The sequence below is a fragment of the Zingiber officinale genome, chromosome 2A, assembly GCF_018446385.1.
Source record: "Zingiber officinale cultivar Zhangliang chromosome 2A, Zo_v1.1, whole genome shotgun sequence".
NCBI classification, from domain to species: Eukaryota; Viridiplantae; Streptophyta; class Magnoliopsida; order Zingiberales; family Zingiberaceae; genus Zingiber; species Zingiber officinale.
The window spans coordinates 70,789,804-70,797,511 of NC_055988.1; positions in this window are offsets into that span (position 1 = coordinate 70,789,804).

A 7,708-nucleotide genomic window follows, 5' to 3' on the forward strand; every position below is an offset into this window, starting at 1 on the left:
ACGCTACATGCTGAGCCTTCAGCGAATAGTCTCGGCTTAATTGCCCAGGCAGTTTGCAATAATAGCAAACTGACTGTCCCAGGGTGCATGCAGAGGTGATGTGATCTGGGGATCCACATCAAGTGCAGTAAGGGTCACCAGTGGACTGTTTCCGGTTCTGCTGAGAAGACCGAGAACGTCCAGATGAAGATCGTCCTGACTTCTGGGGTCGACCAAATGCCCAGAAGTACTCTGACCCGACCGAGTGTGACTGCTCTGCTGCTGCCCAGTAGTCTGTGTCTGTTGGGTCTATCCAGAAGTCCGATCAGTCTGCTTCCTCTTCTTATCTGCATTCACTCTCCGATGAGTAGACTCAATCATGAGAGCTCTATCCAGTGTCTCGGTGTATGATGCTATACCAAGACCGACAACCTTCACCTGAAGATGCCCGTCGAGTCCCTGGACAAACTAGAGCATACGAGATTTATCCTCGACAACCAACTCAGGACAGAATCTGGTCAACCGATTAAATTCGGCATTATACTCCATCACTGAGCGATTATTCTGCCGCAGACTAAGAAAATCCTGCCGAAGAGTCATCTGATATGCTCGGGGAAAATACTGACTCTCGAATGCCTCACTAAATCTCGTCCAGGTAATATGCTGGTCGCCTATAATGGAGCGCTGTGTGTCCCACCAGATCTCTGCCCCATCTCGCAGGTGGTAAGCAGCCAGCTCGACCTTCTCCCACTCGGAGCAAGCCATATAAAAGAATGTCCGCTCCATAGTCTCTATCCAAGACTGAGCTATGCTCGGATCAGTCTCCCCACGGAACAATGTGAATCGACTCGGCTAAGGCTGGGATCCGTGCTCGTGCCGCAACTATACTAGTAGGGATCACTGCGGAACTAGGTAGAGCCACTGGAGCTGATCCTATGGGTGGTACTGAGGGATAGGCCGGAAGAGGTACCACTGGTGCTGCCGTATAAACTGGGGTGGGTACTGCTGGTGGAACTACTGAGTATGCATTAGTAGGGCCGACTGGAGGTACGGTAGGCGGTACCAGATAAGGAGTAACCGGTACTGCTGGTGCGGGTGCGGGTGCGGGTGCCGGGTATGCAGTAACCGGCACAGATATCTGTGGTGCCAAGTACGTAGTAGCAGGCACGGCTAGAGGGGCTGTCGGGTACACTACGGGTACTGTTGATGGGGGAGGTGCTGAATATGCCGACGGTGGTACCACTGGTGGTACAGTCGAGGTAGGTACCTCGGAAGTCGGGGCTATCGGGGTCTGATAAGCACCCGTACCCACAATGACCTGAGGAGTCTGCCCATGACGGACAGGCTCATCCCTAACAGACCTCTCTGAAGACTCTGTCTCAGGAGAATCTAACGGCCTCTTACGTGGCCGCCCACGTCTCGGTGCCGGTACACGTGTAGGTGGCATATCTGTAAGGAAAATGTTACACAGATATCACTATAGGTATAAGAACTGAAAAATTACCTAAATTACCTATTTGCCGTCTGGAGATATCCTGTCGCTGCTTAGCCCCAAATAGAACCAATAAAACCTCGTCAAAATGCCTCGGAATTCCGAAACGAGAAAATCGACGGAAATCCGGACAAATCCGAAAATACCGAGAAAGGCTCACGAAAGTAAGCATCGTAAATCCGAAACCCGACAAGTAGGTATCGCAAAACTTTGCTCTGATACCAAATAAATTGTCACGCCCCAGGTAGTCCCTGTCCGAAGAAATTTCGACAGCATCTCCCCTGTACGGGTGACAATATGAATCTCAGTATACATATATCTATACCTCGGCCACACTCGGCCAGAACAATACACACAAATAGTAAACAATCCACGCAGTTATATGAACAATCCACGCAGTTATATAAAGGAAAGATGATATAGAAATCAACGAAGATAAACATACACATCCTACTCCACTACAACGAAGAAACGAAATTCACGAAGTAATGAGAAAATCCGCAGCGGAAAAACAAAAGTAGCAAACCCAAATGTACGATATAAAGTCCACACTACAAAACCCACATCACAAGTATATAAGATGCAAAAACAAAACAGATCCCGACAACAGGCAAATCCTCGCGATAAAGGGGCTAGCGACTGGAATCTCTCCTGACGGCCTCAACCTGAAAAAAAAATAATAACAACGGGGTGAGTTCAAAGAACTCAGCAGGTAATCCAATAGATATGTACAGCAACATATAACTACCAGTAACATCCTGTGGTACAGTATACTAAACCATAGAGCCTACAGTACAGTTTCCTAACAGTACAACCTACGGTACGGTCTCCTAACAGTATAACAGATATGCATAGCCGAAATAAACTGTAATAAGCAGCAATAGGCATAAAGTACAGTCTATAGCAAGAATAATAAGGAAATGCATAACTGAAATAAACTGTACTCACCTGCGAGGCTTGGGCAACTAACTGTCAACATACAGAGATAAAAATAGTCAGAGCAAAAGCATGTATCCTGTATGCATTTCAATCATATGCAATCACCAAAATGCATCAATCATAACGAATGCAATCCGTGCATATGATGCAAATGACATGGTCACCCCTGACGCCAGTCAGAATTTCACACACAATGGTGAGACCGCGTGGGTGGGGCTGTGACACCGTGCACTCTGCCGTCACTACCCCTGAAGAGTGACTGAGTGGACGGGATGCATCGGAGTACACCTATCCTCCAACCTCACTATAGGAGGGAGCGCCATGCTCTCATCTCCCGGTACACAATGACGGGGAGGGACCCCGGTATGCTACCACGCTGCCTATCACACTACCCATGAGTGGAGCCTCCAGCGGAGCACCACCGAGCAACCTACACACCCTGTGTGCTGTGCCACGACCCATGCAGTGGTCACGTGGTGCGCAGGTCAATGTAGCTGGCCGACGAGCTCAACAATAATGGAGTCGTCAATCGCGCAGCATGCAATCATGCGATATGGTGCATGCGGCTACAATATGTCATACCTGAACATACCCTCCATATGTGTAGATGCCAAATAGACAAACACATATATAACGATGATAATAAACAGCATGAATCCAATATCACATATCCAACATATCTATCATCAAGTCCAGTATAGAGGGAAGCACAATAAATACATCTATCGCTATGAACACAGATAAGCATAGCAAGAAAGAAAAGCATTCTACACTAAGGTATAGCAACTATCAGTAGAAGCATATATCAGGTATCCACTAAACTAACCAGGGAAGCACTAACTACTAACACTAGTAAGTATATATAAACTGCACATATCATAAGACACTATCAAGAGATAAGTCAAAGGGTACCCGCCTCAAATAGAAGGTATGATCAAGCAATCCAAGGTCGAGACGTCTGTCTCGAATTAGAGTCCTGTGTCAAACAACCAAGATATATTTTATTTAGCTAAATCCAAATGAATAGCTAAATAAAATCCCTAAAACTAAATTAGGGCAAAACCCTAATCACACAACCATAACTTACCTAACTAAACCTAATGGTCGATTAGGGTTAGTTACCTAATCCCTAATCACCAATTTGATTTGAAATCCAAACTTAGATTAGATCCAATAGTTAACTAGGGTTAATTGCTTAACCCTAATTATTCCATTAGATTAAATCTACGTAAATAAATCTAATCATAATCAACAACTGGTAATCCAAATACTCCTAATTCAAATCTACACATCATGTATCAACTAACGATACACATAAACACCTATCATAACCGTAAATCTAAATATGATCTACCACATGGATCAATTACTCTAATTCATACCTCAATTGAGCTGCTATTGATTGCTAGAACCAGAGAAGCTACTGGTTGAAGTGTTGTCGATACAGTGAGAGGTAATCTCCTTGCTGGATCAGAGAAACCACAGCAACTCTCCTGGAATTCCTCCTCACTCAATCGATTCAAGGTGAGATCAAGAACACCATAGAACAGAACCTCATCACCTACTGGAATCAGATCAAGATGAGGCCACATATCAACCAAGCATTCCAACTTCAATCAATGACCTAATTCCTGAGATCAACCCTTACCTTCAATCGTGTGTCCCCAGAAAACGTCGCCCAATCCGATCCGTGAAGCAACGTACCAGGAATTCTTCTGCCCCCAAATCAACAAGAACGAAGATTGGATCCAAGATCTGACTTAGGATCGCCTCAAGACCCTAATGTTCCCTTCACACCGGTGATCGGATGGCAAAGACTCGACCCAGTGGCGTCGAATCGGGGAAGGAAGGTCGGCAGTCCGCTAGAGAAGACGCGACGTCGTGTCTATGATCCGGAGAGGAATAGAGCCGCCCGGATCTGAGCTCAACAGCCGCCGATGCCGGTAGAGGAAATCGCCGGAGCTGGAAACCCTAATCCCTCCGGCGCCGCTTGTCCACGAGAGAGAAAACAGAGAAGGAAAAGGTCGGGGAAGAGAGTCGGGGAAGGAGAGGAAATAGAATCGAGCTCGGGCGGGCTCGGCGTTTTGGGGAAGAAGGCATAAAAGAAAAGGAATATATATTAAAACTTTTCCTCACTTAAATGGGTATCCTAAACAGGCTTTATCCGCGCCCGAAATTAATCCCCTCAAAACCATCATACGAGCTCCGAAAAATTCCCAGAAAATTTCTAAAAATTCCGGAAAAATTCTATAAGGTTATTTTCCAAATTACCCTATTAATTAAATTTTCCCAGATCTCACAGTTTTTATTTAGAATATCTCTTTGATATAACAGTAGAAAATGAACAAATACTGGTGCTGGGCCCTCTAATGCTAGTACTGACCCTAGGTTTCCCACAGAGGAACTAAGGCTTAAGTTTGAGTCAACCATTTATAAGGCCATTAGGACTAAATGTATAGATAGATCGTTCTTTCTAAATTCGTGTGCCTCCGTTATAGAGGTCATAAACCACTATAACTTAAGAAACCTAGTCGAATGTACCAGTCCAGTAAACATAAGTCTGTGTGCTGAATTTTGTAATAACCTAGTGAAAGTAGACGATCTCACCTATACCACTAGGGCAGCAGGTACTGATATCACATTTTCCCCTACGACTATCCGAGAGTTTTTAGAGTTACGTCCATCTGATTGTCCTTTCTTGTGCTATCCTCCGAGGGATCTACCATTCGGAGATCCCTACTCACATATTACCCTCGATACGATTTATTCGTATTTTTTTGGGGGAGAGCGAGATCCCACTGTGACCCAGTTTAGGTCGGTAGAACTTCGAGTCCAGGACTACGCTCTTTATAGGGTCTTAGTCTATTGCATTTTAACACTGACCACTCAGGACATCGCTGTGATGCGCCCATTCCATTCATTTTTACTCTATGCCCTGAGTCATAGGTTAGATATTGACATCAGCCTACATATCTTCTCCACCATTATCTACTCGGCTGGATATATGACTGATAGACGAGTTCACATGCCGTACTGTCACATTCTGACAGCATATATGTCCTCGTTGCACATTGATGTCACTAGAGGAGACATTGCCTATATGACCGAGTTTGATGTTATAGCAGCTAGGAACTTCTCCCTAGCTGGTATCCACGTAGATAGGGATGACGGGACCATGTCTTGGTGGAGGGGGGCACAGCACCAGCACGACCCAGGCGCACAGGGGGAGGCCGAGCAGGATGAGTTCATGCTTGCACTGTTTACGGAGGAGGCTGTTCCACCTCCACCACCAGCTCGAGCACCACGTCACGCTCCCCGTACTCTAGCCGACCGTATGACCGGACTAGAGAGAGCTATGGCGAGTCTCCAACAGGAGAACTCTGATTTTCATCGGGACATACGGCGAGAGGTTGCCGAGTTACGAGATGCCGGAGAGACCCGACACACTGAGCTGATGGCGCTTCTCCAATCCTTGGGATCTGGACCACCCCCTTCATCATCTCAGTAGCTCTAGTTATGACTCACTTCTGTAGCTACACTACCTGTAAAATATTTTGGATCTATCTAGTGATATTTCAGACTTGCATTGATTATGTTCTATCTTGGTAGCCTAGGAAGTTTGAACTTCGAAAATATTTTCAAAAATGATTTTATCAAATCATAAGTTAAACTTGCTTGTTTTCTAAACTTTCCATTTTTAGATTTTCAAAAACAATTTTGGCCTTAGACTAGTTTTGAATTCTTAGAAAACATGTACCCATAGGACTAGTTTTTGAGCATCTCACCAACACCTTAGGCTTACCTTGCTTGTGTTTGACAAACATAGAAAGGGGTGAGATGCATAGGCCAACTGTTTGGACTTAAGATGCTTATTTCAGTACATCAGCATAAGTCTGGACGTTAAATATAAATCAGACAGTAATCAGATTAAGTTCATCAGTCAAGTCAAACATTGACTGCTTACAATCACCTTAATCTGACTAACCAAGTGAAAGCTACTATCTTCTGATAGTTAGTTAGTACCTAATTGGTTAGACAGCTGTTTAATTTTAAGTATCAAGTTCAGGGGGAGAAATTAATTAAAATTTTGTGTGTTTGAAAAATGCTTTTGTACATCCATTTTAAAACTAACTTATTTTTGAACACCAGTTTTCAAAAAGTTAAATTTAATTGGAAGTTTAAAAATCCCACCTAAGTTTACTTGTTATGCTTTGAAAAATCAAATTTGAAAATTAGAATTTACCTTTTGAAAAGCAAATGTTACTTAAAATTGAAAAGTAAATTTGAAAAACCTGGTTTGAAAAATTTGACAAGCTTGAAAAGTTAAACTTGATTAACTTTAAAATTTATACTTTTCAAAATTCAACTCAGCTCCCCCAAGTCAACTTGACTATTTTTTAACTTGGTGTTAAAAATTATACTTTTTTTAATTTTGAACCAAACTTAGAAATTTCTCAAAATTAGCTATTTTTAAATTGATTACTTTTTACAGTAACTCTACACTATGATTGTTTACCCTTGCTTATTTTTTGATAAATGCCAAAGGGGGAGGGTTAGGTGGTTAAGTTAGCTAAACCAAATTGAATACACTAAAACTAACTTTAAAAACCATGTATACCTGTTTTATTTATTCTTGCATATGTTTTTCACTAACTTAACTAGGTTGTCATTCCATCAAAAAGGGGGAGATTGTTGGTGCGGTTAGCACTAACGATTTAACCTAGGTTTTGATGAATGACAAATAGGTTAAGTTAGTTTTGTTATTGTCTGACACTTTGATCAAGTGTGCAGGAGAAGTCCAGACAGGTCGACGGGTTGACCGGATGTCTGGCACGAAGTCCAGCTACGTCGACGGGCTGACCGGATAGCTGGCGAGAAGTCCAAGCGGGTCGACGGGCTGACCGGACGCTTGGCAAGAAGTCCAGCTAGGTCGACGGGCTGACCGGATAGCTGGCAAGAAGTCCAGACGGGTCGAAGGGCTGACCGGACGTCTGGCAGGTAAGTGAGGTAAGTCACTGGAGGGGAGTGACTGCGAGGACGCGTTCCCGGGAAGGGAGCATTAGGCGTCGATCCGGCTTAGATCCATTTCGGATGTCTAAGTCGAGATCGTGACTAGATTCCTGTCTCGAAAAGATGGAATCTAAGTCATACTATTTGTACTAATTCATACTATTATAAAATGTGCTAACAATATGTTTTGCAGGATATGTATTGCCTCGGACTAACTTTGTTTTGCAGAAAAAGGGAGTTTTCTGGAACAAGGTGGTCCGGGCGCCCGGAGGGGATCCGGGCGCCCAG